The sequence below is a fragment of the Carassius carassius genome, chromosome 17 (genome assembly GCF_963082965.1).
Source record: "Carassius carassius chromosome 17, fCarCar2.1, whole genome shotgun sequence".
Lineage (NCBI taxonomy): Eukaryota > Metazoa > Chordata > Actinopteri > Cypriniformes > Cyprinidae > Carassius > Carassius carassius.
The window spans coordinates 16,086,623-16,110,468 of record NC_081771.1 but is presented as its reverse complement, the minus strand read 5'-3'; the positions used below and the strand labels follow the sequence as shown (position 1 = coordinate 16,110,468).

The following is a 23,846-nucleotide window of genomic DNA, read 5'->3' as shown; positions in this document are numbered from 1 at the left end:
ACAAATACTAACAATCCAGTCATGTAACAGTTTCAAAGAAAGAAGATAAATTATTTTGCTTATACACATGAAAGTCATTAAACATTTCTTGGAGATGCTGGGGATTGAACCCAGGACTTCTTACATGCAAAGCATGCGCTCTACCACTGAGCTACATCCCCATATTCCATTAAAATTGCTGCTTCTTTATTTTACAAACACTAACAATCCAGTCATGTAACACTTTCAAGGAAAGAAGAGAAATTATTTTGCTTAAACCTACATGAAACTCATTAAACAGTGCTTGGAGATGATAGAGATTGAAGGAAGGATCTCATACATGCGAAGCATGCGCTCCACCACTGAGCTACATCCCCATATTTCAAACAACATTGCTGCTTCTTTGTATAACAAACACTAACAATCCAGTCGCGTAACACTTTAGAGCAAAGAAGTAAAATTATTTTGCTTAAACTCACATGAAAGTCATTAAACAGTTCTTGGGGATGCTGGGGATTGAACCCAGGACCTCATACATGCAAAGCATGCGCTCTACCACTGAGCTAAATCCCCATATTTCGAGCAACATTGCTGCTTCTTTGTTTAACAAACACTAACAATCCAGTCGCATATCACTAGAGCAAAGAAGCAAAATTATTTTGCTTAAACTGACATGAAAGTCATCAAACTGTAATTGGAGATGCTGGGGATTGAACCCAGGACCTCATACATGCAAAGCATGCGCTCTACCACTGAGCTACATCCCCATATTTCAAACAACGTTGCTGCTTCTTTGTATATCAAACACTAACAATCCAGTCGCGCAACACTTTAGAGCAAAGAAGCAAAATTAATTTGCTTAAACTCACATGAAAGTCATTAAACAGTTCTTGGAGATGCTGGGGATTGAACCAAGGACCTCATACATGCAAAGCATGCGCTCTACCACTGAGCTACATCCCCATATTCCATTAATATCGCTGCTTCTTTATTTTACAAAGACTAACAATCCAGTCATGTAACACTTTCAAGGAAAGAAGAGAAATTATTTTGCTTAAACCTACATGAAACTCATGAAACTCATTAAACAGTGCTTGGAGATGATAGAGATTGAAGGAAGGATCTCATACATGCAAAGCATGCCTATATAGCCATAAAGTTGACAGCTTTTATGTTTCTGTTGTTTGACAAACACTATAACTCCAGTTAGGGAACTAAAGCAAATCTGCTTTGCTTAAATTTGCAGGTAATAGTGCTTGGAGATGCTGGGGATTGAACCCAGGACCTCATACATACAAAGCATGCGCTCTACCACTGAGCTACATCCCCATATTTCAAACAACATTGCTGCTTCTTTGTATAACAAACACTAACAATCCAGTCGCGTAACACTTTAGAGCAAAGAAGCAAAATAATTTTGCTTAAACTCACATGAAAGTCATTAAACAATTCTTGGAGATGCTGGGGATTGAACCAAGGACCTCATACATGCAAAGCATGCACTCTACCACTGAGCTACATCCCAATGTGTCTAACAGTAATGCTGATTCTTTATTTTACAAACACTAACATTCCAGTCATGTAACAATCTGAAGAAAAGAAGAGAAATTATTTTGCTTGAACTTACATGAAACAATTCTTGGAGATGCTGGGGATTGAACCCAGGAAAACAGCATTGCTGCTTCTTTGTTTAACAAACACTAAAAATCCAGTCGTGTAACACTAGAGCAAAGAACATGTAACAGTTTCAAGGAAAGAAGAGAAATTATTTTGCTTAAACTCACATGAAAGTCATTAAATATTTCTTGGAGATGCTCGGGATTGAACCCAGGACCTCATACATGCAAAGCATGCGCTCTACCACTGAGCTACATCCCCATATTCCATTAAGGTTGCTGCTTCTTTATTTTACAAACACTAACAATCCAGTCATGTAACAATTTCAAGGAAAAAAGAGAAATTATTTTGCTTAAACCTACATGAAACTCATTAAACAGTGCTATAACTCCAATTAGTGAACTAAAGCAAATCTGCTTTGCTTAAATTTGCAGGTAAGTGCTTGGAGATGCTGGGGATTGAACCCAGGACTTCATACATGCGAAGCATGCGCTCTACCACTGTGCTACATCCCCATATTTCAAACAACATTGCTGCTTCTTTGTTTCACAAACACTAACAATCCAGTCGCATTACACTTTAGAGAAAAGAAGCAAAATTATTTTGCTTAAACTCACATGAAAGTCATTCAACTTCTCTTGGAGATGCTGGGGATTGAACCCAGGACCTCATACATGCAAAGCATGCGCTCTAACACTGAGCTACATCCCCATATTTCAAACAGCATTGCTGCTTGTTTGTTTAACAAACACTAACAATCCAGTCGTGTAACACTAGAGCAAAGAAGCAAAATTATTTTGCTTAAACTCACATGAAAGTCATCAAACGGTGCTTGGAGATGCAACCCAGGACCTCATACATGCGAAGCATGCGCTCCACCACTGAGCTACATCCCCATATTTCAAACAACATTGCTGCTTCTTTGTATAACAAACACTAACAATCCAGTCGCATAACACTTTAGAGCAAAGAAGCTAAATTATTTTGCTTAAACTCACATGAAAGTCATTAAACTGTTCTTGGAGATGCTGGGGATTGAACCCAGGACCTCATACATGCAAAGCATGCGCTCTACCACTGAGCTAAAACCCCATATTTCGAGCAATATTGCTGCTTCTTTGTTTAACAAACACTAACAATCCAGTCGCATAACACTAGAGCAAAGAGGCAAAATTATTTTGCTTAAACTGACATGAAAGTCATCAAACGGTAATTGGAGATGCTGGGGACTGAACACAGGACCTCATACATGCAAAGCATGCACTCTACCACTGAGCTACATCCCCATATTTCATTAAAGTTGCTGCTTCTTTATTTTACAAACACTAACAATCCAGTCATGTAACAATTTCAAGGAAAAAAGAGAAATTATTTTGCTTAAACCTATATGAAACTCATTAAACAGTGCTATAACTCCAATTAGGGAACTAAAGCAAATCTGCTTTGCTTAAATTTGCAGGTAAGTGCTTGGAGATGCTGGGGATTGAACCCAGGACTTCATACATGCGAAGCATGCGCTCTACCACTGAGCTACATCCCCATATTTCAAACAACATTGCTGCTTCTTTGTTTCACAAACACTAACAATCCAGTCGCATTACACTTTAGAGAAAAGAAGCAAAATTATTTTGCTTAAACTCACATGAAAGTCATTCAACTTCTCTTGGAGATGCTGGGGATTGAACCCAGGACCTCATACATGCAAAGCATGCGCTCTAACACTGAGCTACATCCCCATATTTCAAACAGCATTGCTGCTTGTTTGTTTAACAAACACTAACAATCCAGTCGTGTAACACTAGAGCAAAGAAGCAAAATTATTTTGCTTAAACTGACATGAAAGTCATCAAACGGTAATTGGAGATGCTGGGGACTGAACACAGGACCTCATACATGCGAAGCATGCGCTCCACCACTGAGCTACATCCCCATTTTTCAAACAACATTGCTGCTTCTTTGTACAACAAACACTAACAATCCAGTCGTGGAACACTTTAGAGCAAAGAAGCAAAATTATTTTGCTTAAACTCACATGAAAGTCATTAAACAATTCTTGGAGATGCTGGGGATTGAACCCAGGACCTCATACATGCAAAGCGTGCGCTTTACCACTGAGCTACATCCCCATATTACAAACAACATTGCTGCTTCTTTGTATATCAAACACTAACAATCCAGTCGCGTAACACTTTAGAGCAAAGAAGCAAAATTAATTTGCTTAAACTCACATGAAAGTCATTAAACAGTTCTTGGACATGCTGGGGATTGAACCCAAGGACCTCAAACATGCAAAGCATGCGCTCTACCACTGAGCTACATCCCCATATTCCATTAATATTGCTGCTTCTTTATTTTACAAAGACTAACAATCCAGTCATGTAACACTTTCAAGGAAAGAAGAGAAATTATTTTGCTTAAACCTACATGAAACTCATGAAACTCATTAAACAGTGGTTGGAGATGATTTGGAGATGATAGAGATTAAAGGAAGGATCTCATACATGCAAAGCATGCCTATATAGCCATAAAGTTGACAGCTTTTATGTTTCGGTTGTTTGACAAACACTATAACTCCAGTTAGGGAACTAAAGCAAATCTGCTTTGCTTAAATTTGCAGGTAATAGTGCTTGGAGATGCTGGGGATTGAACCCAGGACCTCATACATGCAAAGCATGCGCTCTACCACTGAGCTACATCCCCATATTTCAAACAACATTGCTGTTTCTTTGTATAACAAACACTAACAATCCAGTCGCGTAACACTTTAGAGCAAAGAAGCAAAATAATTTTGCTTAAACTCACATGAATGTCATTAAACAGTTCTTGGAGATGCTGGGGATTGAACCCAGGACCTCATACATGCAAAGCATGCGCTCTACCACTGAGCTACATCCCCATGTTTCTAACAGTAATGCTGATTCTTTATTTTACAAACACTAACATTCCAGTCATGTAACAATCTGAAGAAAAGAAGAGATTTTTTTTTGCTTGAACTTACATGAAACAATTCTTGGAGATGCTGGGGATTGAACCCAGGAAAACAGCATTGCTGCTTCTTTGTTTAACAAACACTAAAAATCAAGTCGTGTAACACTAGAGCAAAGAACATGTAACAGTTTCAAGGAAAGAAGAGAAATTATTTTGCTTAAACTCACATGAAAGTCATTAAATATTTCTTGGAGATGCTGGGGATTGAACCCAGGACCTCATACATGCAAAGCATGCGCTCTACCACTGAGCTACATCCCCATATTCCATTAAAGTTGCTGCTTCTTTATTTTACAAACACTAACAATCCAGTCATGTAACACTTTCAAGGAAAAAAGAGAAATTATTTTGCTTAAACCTACATGAAACTCATTAAACAGTGCTATAACTCCAATTAGGGAACTAAAGCAAATCTGCTTTGCGTAAATTTGCAGGTAAGTGCTTGGAGATGCTGGCGATTGAACCCAGGACTTCATACATGCGAAGCATGCACTCTACCACTGAGCTACATCCCCATATTTCAAACAACATTGCTGCTCCTTTGTTTCACAAACACTAACAATCCAGTCGCATTACACTTTAGAGAAAAGAAGCAAAATTATTTTGCTTAAACTCACATGAAAGTCATTCAACTTCTCTTGGAGATGCTGGGGATTGAACCCAGGACCTCATACATGCAAAGCATGCGCTCTAACACTGAGCTACATCCCCATATTTCAAACAGCATTGCTGCTTGTTTGTTTAACAAACACTAACAATCCAGTCGTGTAACACTAGAGCAAAGAAGCAAAATTATTTTGCTTAAACTCACATGAAAGTCATCAAACGGTGCTTGGAGATGCCACCCAGGACCTCATACATGCGAAGCATGCGCTCCACCACTGAGCTACATCCCCATATTTCAAACAACATTGCTGCTTCTTTGTATAACAAACACTAACAATCCAGTCACATAACACTTTAGAGCAAAGAAGCTAAATTATTTTGCTTAAACTCACATGAAAGTCATTAAACTGTTCTTGGAGATGCTGGGGATTGAACCCAGGACCTCATACATGCAAAGCATGCGCTCTACCACTGAGCTAAATCCCCATATTTCAAGCAATATTGCTGCTTCTTTGTTTAACAAACACTAACAGTCCAGTCGCATAACACTAGAGCAAAGAGGCAAAATTATTTTGCTTAAACTGACATGAAAGTCATCAAACGGTAATTGGAGATGCTGGGGACTGAACACAGGACCTCATACATGCGAAGCATGCGCTCCACCACTGAGCTACATCCCCCTTTTTCAAACAACATTGCTGCTTCTTTGTATAACAAACACTAACAATCCAGTCGTGGAACAGTTTCAAGGAAAGAAGAGAAATTATTTTGCTTAAACTCACATGAAAGTCATTAAACATTTCTTGGAGATGCTGGGGATTGAACCCAGGACCTCATACACACAGAATCTTGTAGATTACAATCTGCAACTAGACGGATGTTTTTTTCTTTTTTAAAATAGCATTAAAACAACTAAATAGCAAAAATTAATAAATAAATAATTAAATCAATAAACGGGTACGTAAACTGTAAACCGTTTACTCCTAACATCCCTCCCTCCATTCTGTAGGAATAAGCTGCGCTGCGAGTGGGTGTGAGCACAATGCAGATTAGGAGCTGTGACTGGAAAGACTGCACATTAGCCTAGGTCTTGTTGTATTTATACAAATTAAATATATTTGTTTTGGATTGTTTCATTTAAGTAGACCACTGAAGCGGTCTAAAGGCCTGTTTTACCAAAACTATTTAACGTTTTGTGGAAGTACACAAAATGAAGCAGACATTTATATTTCTTTCCTCTGTTAGTTATCACAATGCAAGGGATAGCGCCAGCGCTGCTGACCCGAGAAGTGCAGTGTTGCGCTTTGTATGAGAAAGGCTAGCCTATACCTATTTGCAAGAGTCTGCAGCAGCCAAACATGAAGAAACGTTATTGAGCGGCACATCAGATCAACTCTTATCCTGCGTGATGGGAAAGTCATAGACTTGAAAAGGTTCCTTTTAGGGCCGCCCACGCACAATGGCATAAGCTTTTTTATTATTATTTTACTCATAGATAAAAAAAATATCCGTTTCTCGAACAAAACGAAATAATAATAATAATAATAATAATAATAACAACAGGCTAATAATAATAATAATACAAACCGCGTTGTCATTTCTCTTTATTTCTTTTTGTTCTTATTTCGATTTGGTGTTACTACAAATTTGAGTCAATCAAACAAAGAAATATTCCAAGGCCAGAGCCGGTTTAAAATAACTGTTTATTTTGATATGATCATCTTAAACGAGTCAGATTCTCTGGATCTGAGCGCAGTTATTGGGTAGCATATATGTAGACAGATTGATTAATCCTGATAAACATGCCGCTACAATAAAAACCATGACATTAAAATACATTTAAATCCGTGTATGTCTATGATCCCTCTTGCAGTAACAGCGTGCAGATCCTCATATTGTACTCAAGGCATAGGCTACTGCAAGCAAGCCTATACCTAAACAAGCAAAACAATCGCTTTCACATGGGAAGTCAAGTTTAATGAACAATAAAAACCGACGCCACAGCTTAGTTCAACTGATTCGCAAAGGCTGTTGAATAATAAAATGTCCTGTTCTTCCTGTTATTTGCAGAAAGGGCAGTTTCTCCAAAACTTAAAATACATTCTAATACACAACAAACGAAGAAGAGTAAAAGAACATCGGACCCCAGATTCGAACTCCCGTCTCTAAAGAAGCAGTTCATGGTCGCAAGGAACACAGACCACGGTACTACAGAAGCGGACACTCTCAAGCGTATGATCACTAGATTTGACACACTCCAACTTACACAAAATGATAATAAAACTGTACCATTTGTGTACATATGAAAAAGACGACAAAGTCACACGTTTACCCAGTGAAAAAGTAAAAACATCACATGATGAAAAGTCCAAATATTGGCCACATAACGTAAAAAAAAAACAGGATCCTTGAAGTCGATCGCCATTCACATCGACATTCTACTGTTCATGTCTGACTGCCTACTGCATCTAAGGGGCTGGACTGCGCATAAAAGGAGGGGCTGATTATAATATTACAGAAAACGCCGTTTTTTACGCCGTCTTTGTCAAACGGAGCGCCGTAAATTACGGCGTATTATGGATGGCCAAACGGCGAAATTAACGGCGTTTTGGATTGCATCAATAAACGCCGAAGTTAACGGCGGTTCTGCTGTTTAAACGCCGTAGTTTACGCCGTCTGTGCTACAAAACGCCGTATTTTACGGCGTCTTTTTGTCTTAAACGCCGTAAAATACGGCGTTTTCTCTACACCAGGCGTCTGGTTGATGACGAATTGTGAACCAATCGGCTTTCCATAGTAATGCGCGTTTTGGTGTATCAAAACGTATGGCAAGCCAAAAGGGTCAGAATTAGATGAATCGCGTTTACATTCAAAACGCCGTTTTTTACGCCGTTTAAAACGGTATCAGCGCCGTCAAATACGCCGTCCTGATGGCAAACGCCGTTAAAAACGCGCGTTAACCGTAAAAAACGCCGTATTTAACGGCGTTTTAGTGTTTGTAAAAAGCGCTGCTTTTTGCGCCGTTTGGCCTGCCACAGGACGCCGTAAAAAAAACGCCATTCTGATTGCACAAAAGCGCGCGTTATTTACAGCGTTTTGCTAATAGTATAATGAGCCGCGCCCACTGATTTCTGTAACCAATAAGTTTGAACTGTTCTCGTCCAATCAATGATGACATGACTAAGACCAGACTAGTTTATCTCCGAGTTCGAAGCATTCGGTTGATTGACATCAAGGAGACCAGGAGAAATTTTATTTTGCGTTGTTAACAGAAGCTGAACAATTGTACTCGACAGCTGACAGAAGATTCTGGTGTATTACAGTCAACTTTAGTGAGGTAAGATTGCTTTGTTTCAGGTTATGTAAAACATGGGCGCTGTCCTGCGACCTTTTTGCTCTAACCCCAATTAAACACACCTGATTCAGATAATCAAGCCCTCAACAGCATCTGGGAATTAAGTGAAGAAGGGAAAATGAGAAGAGAAATAACAAAGGGGCAAAATATGGATGTGATGGTAAGATGTGGGGGAATGGAAGGCCAGCCAATTAATTTCCAGTTCAATAGAGATGAATTGATGAGAGCTATTTGTAATGCAAACAGAAAAATTTCATCTCCAGGGAAGGATCAGATTGGATATATAATGCTAAGACATCTGAAGGATAGGGCTGTGGGGAAAATTTTAGAATTATATAATAGAGTATGGGACGAAGGAAAGCTTCCAAAAGCTTGGAAAGAAGCGATAATAATACCTATAAGAAAGCCAGGCAAAGATCCTTCGAATCCCTCTAATTATAGACCTATAGCTCTTACATCAAATGTTTGTAAAATTATGGAAAGGATGATTACGGAAAGGTTGTCATATTTATTGGAAAATAGAGGATTTATATCAAAATATCAGAGTGGTTTTAGAAAAGGTAGAGGAACAATGGATCCTATAGTATGTTTAGAAAATGAAATTAGAAAGGCGCAGGTAAATAAAGAATCTGTGATAGCAGTATTTTTAGATGTCGAGAAGGCGTATGATATGATGTGGAGGGAGGGACTTTTGATAAAATTAAGAAAGATGAATATTGGTGGAAGAATATATAACTGGATAAAAGATTTTCTGGAGAATAGGAGTTTCCAGGTAAAAATAGGGAATGAAGTGTCAAGTACGTTCCAGATAGAAAATGGAACTCCACAAGGGAGTGTAATAAGTCCATTATTGTTTTCTATAATGATTAATGATGTTTTTAACCAAGTAGAACCAGATATTGGTAGGTCTTTGTTTGCAGATGTTTATTAATAGGAAAATACAAGAGGCAATTAGGAAAGTTGAAGAATGGGCATTTGACTGGGGTTTTAAATTCTCAGTGGAGAAAACTAAAACAATTATTTTTTCTAAGAAGAGGGTTGTTATAGAAATGAGTTTGAAGATGTATGAGGAAACATTGGAAAGGGTAAAGGTGTTTAAGTTTTTAGGTATTTATTTTGATGTAAAACTTATATGGACTGAACATATTAATAAAATAGTTGAGAAATGTCAGAAGGTTTTAAATATCATGAGATGTATAAGTGGAGTGGAATGGGGGGCAAGTTTTTCTTCTTTAAAAACTATATATGTAGCAATGATTCGGTCTGTTTTTGATTATGGCTGTGTGGTATATGGTTCTGCATCAAAAAACCTGTTAGGAAAACTTTGTAAAATCCAAGCTCAAGCAATGAGACAATGTTGTGGAGCAGTAAAGACTACACCCATATCAGCTTTACAAGTCCTGGTAGGAGAGATGCCACTAGAGATTAGAAGGAAACAATTAATGATTAATTACTGGGCTAACCTCCAGGGGCATAAAGATGAACACCCTACAAAAGTGGTTTTAAAGAATTGTTGGGAACAAAATGTAAGATGTTTAACAAGCTTTGGGTGGTGTAGTAAAATTTATGCAGAAGAATTACAGGTAAATAATATCAAGATGAGTCCAACAGTTGAAATCCAGGATTATGAACCATGGGTTTATATAACACCTCATATAGATCTGCATCTGCTGGAGGTTAAAAGAACAGAAAGAGAAGTTGACTTTAGATATGCTTTCTCAGAATATATCAGAGCCCAATATCCTCGACATATACAAGTATATACAGATGGATCAAAAGATCCAGAACATCAAACAACTGGGGCTGCTTTTTTAGTCAAAGTTACTAGTAATCAGTGGATTAGTGGAGTAAAGCGAACATCAAATCATTTGGCAGTTTATACTGTTGAATTGATAGGAATCCTTTTGGCATTACAGTGGGTAGAGGAAATAAAACCTGACAATGTTTTAATTTGTACAGATTCAGTTTCAGTTTTGAAGAGCTTGAGATCTTACAAATCTAATCATCAAGATATTCTTTTTAATATACTACATATGCATTCAAGAATTGTCCAAAATGGTATATCAATCAGTTTTATGTGGATTCCAGCACACATAGGAATAAGGGGAAATGAAGAAGTGGATATATTAGCAAAACAAGCTTTACAGAAAGATATAATAGAGTTACAAGTTCCATTAAGTAAATCAGAGATGAAGGTTTTAATCTGGAGTAAACTGATAGAAGAATGGCAAGTAGAGTGGAACAATGGGACAAAGGGTAGATTCCTTTTCAGTTTATTAAACAAGGTAAGTCAAAGTATAAAGAGTATAGGTAAGTCAAGGAAAGAAGAGATTATTTTCAGCAGAATATTATTAGGGCACTCAAATTTAAATAGCACACTTAAAATAATAGGGAAACACCCAAACGGGTTATGTGAAATCTGTAAGGTTGAAGAAACAGTAACTCATGTATTTCTTGATTGTAGAAGATATGAGCAAGAAAGAGGAATAATGATAGAAGAATTAAGAAAGAAGGTAAAGCAGGAAATAAATTTTAAGGTTTTAATAAAATGGGCAAGTGAAATAAATAGTAAAGTTTTCTTCGATTTTATTAAAGAAACGGGTTTGGTGAATAGATTGTAAAACTCTGGTCCACACTCCGGAGCAGAAGGTGGCGGTAATGCACCTATTTAAGTTGGTTGCAAGCCGCCGTTAAAAATCAAAAAGAAGAAGAAGAAGAAGCATCCGGGGAAACTTACAGGAAGGTTTATTGCAAGTTGAGCTAAACTCTGCTGGATAGTGACTTTCTAGGACTGAGTTTACACACCCTTGTTTCTGAACCTTAGATTTGTGTGCTTTCTTTAGCCCATTAAATTGAATGTTCTTATTCTATTCTAAATTATTATATTGATGAACCTTTTTGCATCCTGAAAATTCAGTACATAAAAGTGGCTTTTTTTTTAAAGGCTAGAAACAATGCAAAGAAGCATTGCATGGGTGAGAAGGAGGCTGATCACTTCACCAGAAGCAGACAAGTTACTTGATGATCTCAATGAATCTATAGCAGAGGTACAAGACCGTATGGAGCATGGACAACAAGGTAAGTCATTTCTAAACTATCTGTAATATCTTGAACTTTAAAATTCTGGCTTTCTAGTGTCTACCTTTTTTGTCTTTTCTAAAATCTCTCTCTGTCTTCTATACTACATTCTAACTATCCATCTATAATTTCTAATGTCAATTTATCTATTTGCTAAACTGTCTGTTTATCTGTTGTTTCTAAATTATTCCTTTTATCATTTCTAAATTATCGTCTATCTTTTCTAAACCATCATCTGTATTTCTTAATTGGCCACTTTTCTAAAATATCCATCTATCACTTCTATCTATTATTAAACTATCCAAATAGTTATTGTAGAAAACTATTTTCTAAACTATCCATCTATCATTTCTAAACTCTTCTGAAAAGTCTTTTCTGTCTAAACCCTCTAGCTATAGCTTTCAAACTGTCTGTCTAGCAAGTTCTAAGTATTAATGAGCCCATATTAATTTATCTTAACTTTTAGAGAAGATTAAAAAAAGATAGTGAGTGCAATTTATTACATTAGCCATTCTGATGAGATAGTCTCATCTCTTTAAACTTCAAACGATGCGAAGTAAGATTTGGTTTTAAAATTAGCTTTTTATTACTTGTAATGCATGAAAAGTGCACTTAGTTAATGGTTTAAAATTATTTTTGAGAAGCAATAATACTTTTGTATGCGTGTTTGTTCCAGGAGGTTCAATTTAAATCCCTCTCTGATGTATTCTGAAATAACTGATGTTGACCTCGATGTGATTACCGACGTTGTGGATGGAAATGACAAGCTGGGATCGGAGGCTGTCAGGGTGCAGTTACGGGCAGATGGAATTCGTGTACAAAGACAAGAGTACGGAGGACCTTGGTTCGAATTAACCCAAGGGTAGCGCCACAACGGGCCATGTCACAAAGACCACACAGAAGGCTGTACAGTGTTACTGGTCCAAACTCCCTGTGGCACCTAGATGGCAACCACAAATTGATAAGGTAGATATCCGTTTCCTCTGCATTGCAAACTTTTTTTTTCTTCTTTACTTTATTTCACTTGGTAACAACACTATTGTGTCTAATTGAATTTGATTAAAGACAAATATGGAAAAAAAGTCAAGGTACCAGCACAATAACACTCTCCGTAAGATTTCATCTAATTATCATTAAAGATAAAACCCCAGAAAATATTTATGTAATATTGCACACCCATAGTTTTTATCCATTCAAAGAGATTAACTAAACAAGATTTGTGTATGATGAACCTGTCATAGTTTGTCCCTGGCAAAAAGAAACATCAACTTCATAATTCTGCCCTTTCTAAGGCTAAAGAAAAGTATTGTAGTGGCAGTGTTTTGGGAGTATGGTGTAAACTAAAGAGTTTCTGGGAAAACTCATGCTTTGATTTTGGCTGGTTTTGCAGACCTTCTAGGGTCCGAACAGATCATGGAGGAGTAAACCGTGATGTCTGTGTGATTTATGAACCTTTTCAGGGGCTCACAGAGAGGCAGGTAATAAGAGGCAGGAGCGTTCACAACCAAAAATTGAGAGGCTCTGGGGTGACGTGGCGGGGATTGACTGTTTATTATAATCTCTTCCACTTCCTGGAGGCTGAAGGTATCTTGGACCTAGATAATGAAATGCATCTCTGGGCTCTTCACCTTGTCTATGTGCTGAGGATCAACAGGCGTTTCTCAGCCTTTACTCGACAGTGGAATAACCATGGGCTGAGAACGGAACAACACCAGACACCCAAGCAGATTTTTGATCGGGGCTGCCTGGAACAAAAAGGACAGTGGATCACTGCAATAGAAGAGATCTTTGGCAGAACAGCTGGGCCAGCAAATGAAACCATTCTTCAGGTACCGGCAGCAGAATCAAGCTCGCAGGAGTCACCTTCAAGATCCATGGCTGAAGTGACTGCAAGCTAGGCACTGAACCCCCAGTTGCTTCTCAGGCGCTGGATATATATAGCTGCTCTGTGTGTGTGTGTGTGTTCATGGTGTTTTCACTTCTCACTGCTGTGTGAAAAATATAAGCACCTGCTAAATTAATGAATACAATGTAAGTGTCTGTGCACTTGGATAGGACAAATGCAGGCCACCAATTCGGAGTATGCGTTACCATACTTCGCAAATGTAATGACTTTCATAAAGCAACAAATACTTTTTGTGCACAAAAACAGACTTTTTCAATCTAGTGAAGGACCATCTCAGAACCGTGATTCAAGAAGCTTCGATTCTTAATGATATTTGTTTCGAATTACTCCCGAATTGAATCTAAAATATTTTAATTTTTGTTTTGAGGTCTAACTAAGATCTTAAAGGTTTTGGAAATCATGAGGGTGAGTAATGACAAATTAGATTTTTGGGTGAACTAACCCTTTAAGATGGTGTGGCATTTTAAAGTAACATCACAAATAACAAGGTCACATTTCGAACTTGAAAATAAGTTTAAAGTTCCCACATTGTGATATTGTTGTGCATCACCAGAAAATCTTTACTGGAACTGTCCCTTTTTTTTTTTTAATGTTCCATAAGACCATCCATTTTATATAAAATACTAAAGGTATACATAAGCGAATAAAGCCAACATTCCTCAACATCTGTAGTTCTTGTGTTCCTTGGTGCAGGGGCTGGGTAGGTGTATTTAAACACTTCCATTTCATCTGTTAAACACAAAAATATGAACCGTAATATTTTACTTTTATATATAGTTTGTACTAAAATGAAAGTTCCTTAGTGTAATTAAAGTAAAAAATAAAAAAAATGTTTTTTATTATTATTATTTGGCAGATGCTGTGATAACCAACTTCCCAGCAGCAGCGTTGGACTTGAGGAATGCAGTTGGGAAGCATTTGGTGTGGGCTGGTTGTGGGGACGGCAGAGAGTTTGTGCATACAAGTGTGGGCTGGGTGTGGGGACGGTGGAGAGGGCGTAGGTTCAGAGTAGGCTGGGTGTGGGCACAGTGGGGAGATTGTGCATACAAGTTTGGGCTGGGTGTGGGGACATCGTGTATACAGTGTGGGCTGGGTGTGTAAATATATAAATATAAATACACATATACATACATACATACAAGGCTTTTTTTTCTTTTTGTGGGCAAGCCCAATGGGTATTCAGTATTCGGGAAATCCAGCCCAGATCCACTGCGGGACAAATAACCCGATATAACCCAACCCATCTGCTACCAAATTACGATGTAACCAAGAGCTCAATTTACGTTGGACAGCATAAGAGGTTCAAAGTTAAGTTTTAATTGTATTTCCTGATCTTGTCTAAAATGGACTTGATTGGAATGTCACAAATACTAAATAATTAGCCCACTTCACATTTGTGAATAGTATTTATACTAGGCCTATGCTTTATTTCTTTCACATGCGTGTGCAGCATTAGTCCCATTTTAGTCTGATATATAGCTTAATTTTCGTTTTTCCATTCTTCAGACAGAACGAAATAATAATAATAATAATAATAATGATAATACTACAATCAAATTATCATTTATCTTTATTTCTTTTTGTTCGTATTTAGATTTGTCGTTAAATCAAACTTGAGTCACTCAAATAAAGAAACATTTCTAGCCCAGAGTCGGTATTGTGAAAAATATTACAATACATTTAAAATAGTGTATTCTTATAATTTCAGCAGAGTGCAGATGCTCTTTTATGTCAGGACCGCGGCGACAGCAGCATTAGCTTGCTCACATTATGGTAAAGTTGGACACGATTCAGGTAAAGATACCAATCTATAGTCAATAATATATCATAATCAGACTAAAATGGACCTGAAGCTGTCCACGCATGTAAAATAATTATTAATGCATAGTCTAAGTTTATTTGTTTTTACCCACGAAAAAAACCTAGCTTAATTTCATTTTTCCGTTTCTCAAACAAAACGAAATAACAACAACAACAGACAAATAATTATAAAATCAAACCGTTTATCATTTCTCTTTACTACTTTTTTGTAGTCACTTAAATAAATAAAATATTAAAAAAAGATTTTTTTTTAAACAGCAGAGAGAAGTGCATGTGGGTGACATAATACAATTGCATGGCAGTGCTGGTATTGTTAGCTAAAACTTTTTAAAGGCTAAAATAAAATAAAATGTAATATACATTATTTAAATAACTAAATTAAATAAGTTCTAAACAAAAAAAGAAAGAAAAAAGGAGAGCATTTGCAGTATTTGCGACGCAAAATACGCTGTTGTGATTACAAACTCAGTAAAAAACGTGCGAAAATGCGTCAATGACACCATATTTGACGGCGTTTTGGTGTCCATGAAAAACGCCGTTTTTTACGCCGTTCATGTTGCCATTTGGTTGTACAGAGCGGGTGTCATTCACGGCATTTTGCTAATAATATAATGAGCCACGCCCATTGATTCCCACAGCTACGGTTTTCACCCAATCGGGCAATTGCAATGCTGCTCATTAAAACTGCTGGGCTGGTGCCGAAATATTTTATATTTAGCTGTTAATGTTTTATTTTTAGAATGGAATGTAAGCACATGGGTCAGATGTGATCTGCGAGGTCCTGCAAACAAATGGGCAAAATCAGGTAAGAAAATCGCTATACCTTTCAAAAATAGTTAATTTGTAAATGGCTAAAGGACATGTAACCTGCAGAAGATAAATATGTCCGTGTGTATATTTATATTGTATCACAGAAGCTAAAGTTAGAAGCTCATCTGATGTGTGATGCTGCTAATTTGTTAATGTCTGTCCTTTAGAGACTTTGCATATTTTTCTGATGTGAATGCCATGCATTAGGCCCATTATATTGTTTATCGTTCAATAGTCTCAAAGATAACATACTCTGTTTGTGTTTTTCTTAGTAATCGCAAATGTCACTTAAATGTATAAACCCCTTAATCTTCTACGTCACTGTGACGTCACCGCTCTAGCTGGAGGCAAAACATAAGGCAGAGCTCATAAAAGTTTGAGGTTTTGACTTTAAAATGTCTTCTTGTTGGGTTTTTGGCTGCCAGAATAGAAGGAACAGAACTTTTGTTTCAAAACTAAAATTTTACCGGATCCCGGCAGACATTCCTTCACAGAAATCAAGAAGACAGTTGTGGTTGAATGCAATACGACGTACAGACTTGACGGAGATGATCATAAATAATGCTCGTGTTTGCAGTGCACACTTCATATCAGGTAAAATAATCTATGCATATGAAATGGTGTGTTGGTTTTATCTAGTAAATCAGCAAGTTTCTGTTTTATAGGTGAAAGTCGCCAACCTTCAGTACACTAACGTCAGCAAGTTTAAATGTTAAACAAACATACAGCGATAGATGTGTGCGCCATCCTTTGAATGGTCTCTTAAGGCGAGACACTGCAGGTGAATAGGGCAAAAAAAATAACTAATAGTTATCACCTTATGTACAGAGTTGATGTAATACAAAAAATGTTTGCAATAATCAATGTATTCAAAGTTTTCAAAAATGTTATGTTTAAATATGCAAATGAGGCATTATTTAATGAAATATGTGCTAATTTGCATAAATGTCTAGTACAAAAATCTGAACACTAAATGAAGTCAGTTTCAAATTTTTTGTTTAATATTTTTGACATATTAGAGTCAAATGTTTTTACAGAGGGAATTCTGGTTATCTTTTTTTGTCACTCCATAATTCAGAAAATACTTTGAACAGCCAAAAAACAATATATTTTCACAATTTTGGGGGGAATAAAATGTTGTATATAATCAAGGAAAATATATATGAACAAATCCCTCTGTAAAAATCTTCAGAATATAGACTGGAATAAAAATGTCAAGTTTGGTGTGTGTAAGTGCTACTGAAGTGGAGATTTATGGCTCAGTGTTGAAGAAAAAACTTATTTTGAGAAAACGGCCTTTAAAAATATGTATTGTAATTGAAATCTATTGACACAAACAGATAAAGTGCTATAAAGGAAATACTTAACAGTGTCTTTTGGATGTTTTCCTTCCACTAGTTTGAAAAAGCATTTTATGAAAAACCAAAAAGCCCAAAATCTCAAAATTGACAGGTGCTTGAAAAAACAGTGTTTTTGCCTGCAGTGTCTCACCTTAAAATAATACACATTGCTAATCCTAGTTAGCCCAGCGATAGGTTACATTAGAAAATAAGCCTTGACAAAATTCCCCATACCACCAAGATTGTTTAAAGCAGTGGTTCTCAAAGTGTGGTACGAGTAGCACTAACGTTAGTTAGTTAGCTACTTCTAGTGGTACGCAGAGGAATCACTAAACAAATTAATGTTAATACATTTTAATTTGGTCTTTTGAGTAAAGTTGTTTTTTGGTGTTTCCATTTTAAATAGTACAGTTTTTGTTTCACTTTTGGTACAACACATTTGAATTTATAATTAATTATTTAACAGTATGTAAACAGTACAGAGTTAATGTTAAAACTGAGTATTTACAATGTTGAAGTGGCTGACAACAATAAATATTCTTATGAGGAATAAAACTGGCTCGTATAAAACTGTGCAGAGCTGTAGCTGAATAGTTAGGCCAACTATGCTGCTGAAATTTTAATGTTGGTCGTTATGGTAGTACTTGGAGGGCCAAATATTTTCTAAAGTTGGCATAAAAAGTTTGAGAACCACTGGTTTAAAGAAATGGTATAAAATGAAATCCTACTTTTTAAGAACTTTTTCAGTAAACATTTCTTTCCCCTTGTAGAGTCATCAAAGATCTAGCTTATTCTTGGCAAATTGGTAAGGAGTTGTTCATCTGCTACATTTCACTGTCACTTCAGTTGGGAGGGATGCATCGACCAATTGTTATCGGTTTTGATTTCACTTGGTTTAATAAAAATTAGATTTTACTTGATTTACAAAATACACTATATAGTTAGGATTCTAATTAAAACCGTGTAACTGGGGGCTCTAAAACACTGCTTGTGAATAATTTAATATTGCAAACTTTCATCTGAATACATTAAGTGTTTAATGAATAGCCTTGTGCACTTTTTCCAACCCCACGGTTACTGAACTGTAAAGTGAAAATATTGTATGTGATTTGTTTTGCTTTCAGTTAAAGATATTTAACGAGCTGATATTGAGTATTTAGTAAAGGACCATACAGAAAGCGCACACATGGGAGAGAGGAGAGGACTGCATCAGAAAGGACCTAGAGCTGGGACTCTTTCAAGGATCACCCAAAGCATAACCACAAAAAACGAGGCTGTTGGTTGTAACACTTTATCACAATTTGAAGAAACCGTTCTAATTAAAATATTAAATGCATTTCATTCAAGGTAGGGTTCTTCCGTACAGAATTAAGGTGACTGTCAAATTTAGGGCCACCTCTGGCTGTCGACAAAAATCAAGACTGGTCTTGGACCACGGATTCTGTTGCAGGTTCCATTCTCAAACAGTTCAGTATTTTCACTGCACAAATGTATGCATCTCTTGTAATGAGACCCATTAGTATAACATGTTTTCACATAAACCATATTTTTTCACCAAAATAAAAGCAACTTGTTTCAGTCAAAAAAAGTACAGGGGTTTCCAAGTACGTGGGATTGTCTTACAAGTGCAAAATGTGCAGGATTTTTATTTTTTTTTGTATTTGGATGGTTGTTATACAGGTTTTTAACAAGCCATCCATGCACAAACACTGCAAGCTAAAGTTTGGGATCATATTCATCAGTTTTATACAAAATATTACCAAAATAAAACTTGTTTAAAAAAAAATTAGCATGTGGTAGTTTGAGGTTGATTTTAAAGCCATTGCTGCCAGTTATTTCATTTTATATATATATATATATATATATTTTTTTTTTTAAACCTTTATGAATGTACAGGGTTGATCTAAATGCGAACTAGGTCTAATTGAACGTACAGTTGTGTATTCACCCATGTTGAAAAGGTATACGATGGTGAAACTATTTCAAAATATTAACCTTGATCCAATTTGCAAAATCTAAACATAATTCAATGTTATTGATATAGTAACTGATATTAACTATATGTCTCAGCGTTACCGTCTGGGCAGAACTATTGTTCCAGCCACCAAAGACAGATTCGCAAATAACCTGATAGCCTGATCTATCTCAACTGCTATTTGTACCCAAAAATACACATGAATTAGACGAAATTACTGACAACATGGGCACTATTTTCTCTAATACATTAGAAGCTGTTGCCCCCATCAAATTGAAAAAGGTTAGAGAAAAACGTACTGTGCCATGGTATAACAGTAATACTCACTCTCTCAAGAAAGTAACTCGTAGTCTTGAACGCAAATGGAGAAAAACTAACTTGGAAGTTTTTAAAATTGCATGGAAAAACAGTATGTCCAGGTATAGACAGGCTCTAAAAACTGCTAGGGCAGAGCATATCCACAAACTCATTGAAAATAACCAAAACAATCCAAGGTTTTTATTTAGCACAGTGGCTAAATTAACAAATTACCAGACGCCACCTGATTCAAATATTCCACCAACGTTAAATAGTAATGACTTTATGAATTTCTTCACTGATAAAATAGATAACATTAGAAATACAATAGCGAATGTAGATTCTACAGCGTCTAACACTTCAGTTTCATCCATCGCACCCAAAGATAAACTGCAGTGCTTTACAAATATAGGACAGGAAGAGCTAAATAAACTTATCATTGTATCTAAACCAACAACATGTTTATTAGATCCTGTACCCACTAAATTACTAAAAGAGCTGTTACCTTTAGCCGAAGAACCGCTTCTCAATATCATTAACTCGTCGTTATCTTTAGGTCACGTCCCAAAACCATTCAAGCTGGCGGTTATCAAGCCTCTTATTAAGAAACCAAAACTAGATCCTAGTGTACTGGCAAATAAAAAACTTACAAATTATCATTACTTACCTATAAGGCCCTAAATGGTTTAGCTCCTGCGTACCTAACTAGCCTTCTACCACGCTACAACCCATCACGCACCCTAAGGTCACAAAACGCTGGACTTTTGGTAGTTCCTAGGATAGCAAAGTCCACTAAAGGAGGTAGAGCTTTTTCACATTTGGCTCCCAAACTCTGGAATAGCCTTCCTGATAATGTTCGGGGTTCAGACACACTCTCTCTGTTTAAATCTAGATTAAAAACGCATCTCTTTCGCCAAGCATTCGAATAATGTATCTCTTAAATTGTGAGTGTAGTTGCATCTGCATTTTTATTCTTTAGCTTGGGTTAAACTAATTTTACTTTGTTGGATCAGCAGCTATGCTAATGATGTCTCTATTTTGTTTCTATGTTTTGCCACGGGATTTACATCCCGTGGTAACTAGGATTTACACAAGCTCCAGTCTGGATCCAGAACACCTGAGAAGAGATGATGCTGACCCTCAGAGGACCCCAGATGATGCTAACCTTGAATCAACAAACAGAACTAACAATTATTGCTACATGTGTGACTGCATCCTATAATTACTATTAATTAATAATATTGATAGTTCATCATCTAGCTGACTACGTCTTGTATTATTATTATTATTTTTATTTTTCTAAAATCCTGTCAAACGTGCACAAACTACTAGCTACTACTAAATATTGTAGAAACATAATTTTCTGTAAAGTTGCTTTGTAACGATTTGTATTGTAAAAAGCGCTATACAAATAAACTTGAATGTTGACTGGCTTATGGACATGATGGAACCCGACGTCTATTCACTGTTTAATCAACGCTAAAATGCTGGCTAGACCTGCTAAGAGCCGAACATGAACCAGCGCTCGGTGACGTGGGAGTCTGGCACTTTAACAAGCAGGTGATCAACAGGCTCCATAATATGATGTGCAACTATTAAACACTATCTCACTTTAATAGGGGTTTTTTCTCATTTGGAAACATTACTCAAAGCTGTGTCCATTTATTTTCTAACGCAGTAGTAAAAGGTATCTCTGTGGTAAGTTGAATACATAAAATGGGGAAGGTAGGATAGTTGTTGAACATAATCTTAGCAATAAGCCTACATTACACTATGATGAAGAGGTGCAATTTTTTATGTTTAATGTTAGTAGAGATTAAATATCCAAAAAGGAAAGGGGTATTGTACTTAAATATCCTATTAATTCATTTGGCTAGAATGATCTGTGATCAATTAGTCTGGTCTGTTTTAAGTTACCATTGATTGGGTGAAAACCATTCAAACATACTGGCTGCGGGAATTAGTGGGCGTGGCTCATTATACTATTAGCAAAACGCGTGAATGACGCGCGCTCTGTGCAACCAAAACGGCGTTTTTTACGCCGTCCTATGGCAACATTAACGGCGTAAAAAACGGCGTTTTCCATGGACACCAAAACGCTGTCAAATACGGCGTCATTGACACATTTTCGCACGTTTTTTACGGCGTTTGTAATCACAACGGCGTATTTCGCGGCGCAAAAACGGTTTAAAACGCGTATTTTACGGCGTTTGGCTGTAAACGCGATTCATCTATAGCGTAATTCTGACCCTTTTGGCTTGCCATAAAAACGCGCGTCCTCGACGTGTAATCGGCTGTAAATTCGCGCGTTCTTAGCGTGCGCTTTGGAGTCACCAAAGACGCGCGTTTTTGACGTGCGTTTATCATAATAGAAATGTATGGCAAGCCAAAAGGGTCAGAATTACGCTATAGATGAATCGCGTTTACAGCCAAACGCCGTAAAATACGGCGTTTTAAACCGTTTTTGCGCCGCGAAATACGCCGTTGTGATTACAAACGCCGTAAAAAACGTGCGAAAATGTGTCAATGACGCCGTATTTGACGGCGTTTTGGTGTCCATGAAAAACGCCGTTTTTTACGCCGTTAATGTTGCCATAGGACGGAGTAAAAAACGCCGTTTTGGTTGCACAGAGCGCGCGTCATTCACGGCGTTTTGCTAATAGTATAATGAGCCACGCCCACTGATTCCCGCAGCCAGTATGTTTGAATGGTTTTCACCCAATCAATGGTAACTTAAAACAGACCAGACTAATTGATCACAGATCATTCTAGCCAAATGAATTAATAGGATATTTAAGTACAATACCCCTTTCCTTTTTGGATATTTAATCTCTACTAACATTAAACATAAAAAATTGCACCTCTTCATCATAGTGTAATGTAGGCTTATTGCTAAGATTATGTTCAACAACTATCCTACCTTCCCCATTTTATGTATTCAACTTACCACAGAGATACCTTTTACTACTGCGTTAGAAAATAAATGGACACAGCTTTGAGTAATGTTTCCAAATGAGAAAAAACCCCTATTAAAGTGAGATAGTGTTTAATAGTTGCACATCATATTATGGAGCCTGTTGATCACCTGCTTGTTAAAGTGCCAGACTCCCACGTCACCGAGCGCTGGTTCATGTTCGGCTCTTAGCAGGTCTAGCCAGCATTTTAGCGTTGATTAAACAGTGAATAGACGTCGGGTTCCATCATGTCCATAAGCCAGTCAACATTGAATTATGTTTAGATTTTGCAAATTGGATCAAGGTTAATATTTTGAAATAGTTTCACCATCGTATACCTTTTCAACATGGGTGAATACACAACTGTACGTTCAATTAGACCTAGTTCGCATTTAGATCAACCCTGTACATTCATAAAGGTTTAAAAAAAAAATATATATATATATATATATATATATAAAATGAAATAACTGGCAGCAATGGCTTTAAAATCAACCTCAAACTACCACATGCTAATTTTTTTTTAAACAAGTTTTATTTTGGTAATATTTTGTATAAAACTGATGAATATGATCCCAAACTTTAGCTTGCAGTGTTTGTGCATGGATGGCTTGTTAAAAACCTGTATAACAACCATCCAAATACAAAAAAAAATAAAAATCCTGCACATTTTGCACTTGTAAGACAATCCCACGTACTTGGAAACCCCTGTACTTTTTTTGACTGAAACAAGTTGCTTTTATTTTGGTGAAAAAATATGGTTTATGTGAAAACATGTTATACTAATGGGTCTCATTACAAGAGATGCATACATTTGTGCAGTGAAAATACTGAACTGTTTGAGAATGGAACCTGCAACAGAATCCGTGGTCCAAGACCAGTCTTGATTTTTGTCGACAGCCAGAGGTGGCCCTAAATTTGACAGTCACCTTAATTCTGTACGGAAGAACCCTACCTTGAATGAAATGCATTTAATATTTTAATTAGAACGGTTTCTTCAAATTGTGATAAAGTGTTACAACCAACAGCCTCGTTTTTTGTGGTTATGCTTTGGGTGATCCTTGAAAGAGTCCCAGCTCTAGGTCCTTTCTGATGCAGTCCTCTCCTCTCTCCCATGTGT

At 36.8% G+C, this 23,846-nt stretch overlaps 19 non-coding genes across 19 annotated transcripts; all 19 read right to left on the bottom strand.

The window, feature by feature from the left end:
* Positions 1–89: 89 nt before the first annotated feature.
* On the bottom strand, positions 90–161 carry trnaa-ugc (transfer RNA alanine (anticodon UGC)). Its single transcript has one exon. It is a non-coding gene; the product is annotated as a tRNA-Ala (tRNA).
* Positions 162–480: 319 nt separating this feature from the next.
* On the bottom strand, positions 481–552 carry trnaa-ugc (transfer RNA alanine (anticodon UGC)). Its single transcript has one exon. It is a non-coding gene; the product is annotated as a tRNA-Ala (tRNA).
* Positions 553–674: 122 nt separating this feature from the next.
* On the bottom strand, positions 675–746 carry trnaa-ugc (transfer RNA alanine (anticodon UGC)). The gene has a single exon. It is a non-coding gene; the product is annotated as a tRNA-Ala (tRNA).
* A 124-nt stretch (positions 747–870) lies between these two features.
* Positions 871–942, bottom strand: trnaa-ugc (transfer RNA alanine (anticodon UGC)). Its single transcript has one exon. It is a non-coding gene; the product is annotated as a tRNA-Ala (tRNA).
* A 294-nt stretch (positions 943–1,236) lies between these two features.
* trnat-ugu (transfer RNA threonine (anticodon UGU)) lies at positions 1,237–1,308 on the bottom strand. The gene has a single exon. It is a non-coding gene; the product is annotated as a tRNA-Thr (tRNA).
* Positions 1,309–1,785: 477 nt separating this feature from the next.
* Positions 1,786–1,857, bottom strand: trnaa-ugc (transfer RNA alanine (anticodon UGC)). The gene has a single exon. It is a non-coding gene; the product is annotated as a tRNA-Ala (tRNA).
* Positions 1,858–2,039: 182 nt separating this feature from the next.
* trnaa-cgc (transfer RNA alanine (anticodon CGC)) lies at positions 2,040–2,111 on the bottom strand. The gene has a single exon. It is a non-coding gene; the product is annotated as a tRNA-Ala (tRNA).
* Positions 2,112–2,235: 124 nt separating this feature from the next.
* Positions 2,236–2,307, bottom strand: trnaa-ugc (transfer RNA alanine (anticodon UGC)). The gene has a single exon. It is a non-coding gene; the product is annotated as a tRNA-Ala (tRNA).
* A 309-nt stretch (positions 2,308–2,616) lies between these two features.
* On the bottom strand, positions 2,617–2,688 carry trnaa-ugc (transfer RNA alanine (anticodon UGC)). Its single transcript has one exon. It is a non-coding gene; the product is annotated as a tRNA-Ala (tRNA).
* Positions 2,689–3,064: 376 nt separating this feature from the next.
* On the bottom strand, positions 3,065–3,136 carry trnaa-cgc (transfer RNA alanine (anticodon CGC)). Its single transcript has one exon. It is a non-coding gene; the product is annotated as a tRNA-Ala (tRNA).
* Positions 3,137–3,260: 124 nt separating this feature from the next.
* trnaa-ugc (transfer RNA alanine (anticodon UGC)) lies at positions 3,261–3,332 on the bottom strand. Its single transcript has one exon. It is a non-coding gene; the product is annotated as a tRNA-Ala (tRNA).
* Positions 3,333–3,650: 318 nt separating this feature from the next.
* trnaa-ugc (transfer RNA alanine (anticodon UGC)) lies at positions 3,651–3,722 on the bottom strand. The gene has a single exon. It is a non-coding gene; the product is annotated as a tRNA-Ala (tRNA).
* Positions 3,723–3,846: 124 nt separating this feature from the next.
* Positions 3,847–3,919, bottom strand: trnaa-ugc (transfer RNA alanine (anticodon UGC)). Its single transcript has one exon. It is a non-coding gene; the product is annotated as a tRNA-Ala (tRNA).
* A 305-nt stretch (positions 3,920–4,224) lies between these two features.
* Positions 4,225–4,296, bottom strand: trnaa-ugc (transfer RNA alanine (anticodon UGC)). The gene has a single exon. It is a non-coding gene; the product is annotated as a tRNA-Ala (tRNA).
* Positions 4,297–4,420: 124 nt separating this feature from the next.
* On the bottom strand, positions 4,421–4,492 carry trnaa-ugc (transfer RNA alanine (anticodon UGC)). Its single transcript has one exon. It is a non-coding gene; the product is annotated as a tRNA-Ala (tRNA).
* Positions 4,493–4,773: 281 nt separating this feature from the next.
* On the bottom strand, positions 4,774–4,845 carry trnaa-ugc (transfer RNA alanine (anticodon UGC)). The gene has a single exon. It is a non-coding gene; the product is annotated as a tRNA-Ala (tRNA).
* A 182-nt stretch (positions 4,846–5,027) lies between these two features.
* trnaa-cgc (transfer RNA alanine (anticodon CGC)) lies at positions 5,028–5,099 on the bottom strand. Its single transcript has one exon. It is a non-coding gene; the product is annotated as a tRNA-Ala (tRNA).
* Positions 5,100–5,223: 124 nt separating this feature from the next.
* On the bottom strand, positions 5,224–5,295 carry trnaa-ugc (transfer RNA alanine (anticodon UGC)). Its single transcript has one exon. It is a non-coding gene; the product is annotated as a tRNA-Ala (tRNA).
* Positions 5,296–5,604: 309 nt separating this feature from the next.
* On the bottom strand, positions 5,605–5,676 carry trnaa-ugc (transfer RNA alanine (anticodon UGC)). Its single transcript has one exon. It is a non-coding gene; the product is annotated as a tRNA-Ala (tRNA).
* Between the last annotated feature and the right edge of the window lie 18,170 nt (positions 5,677–23,846).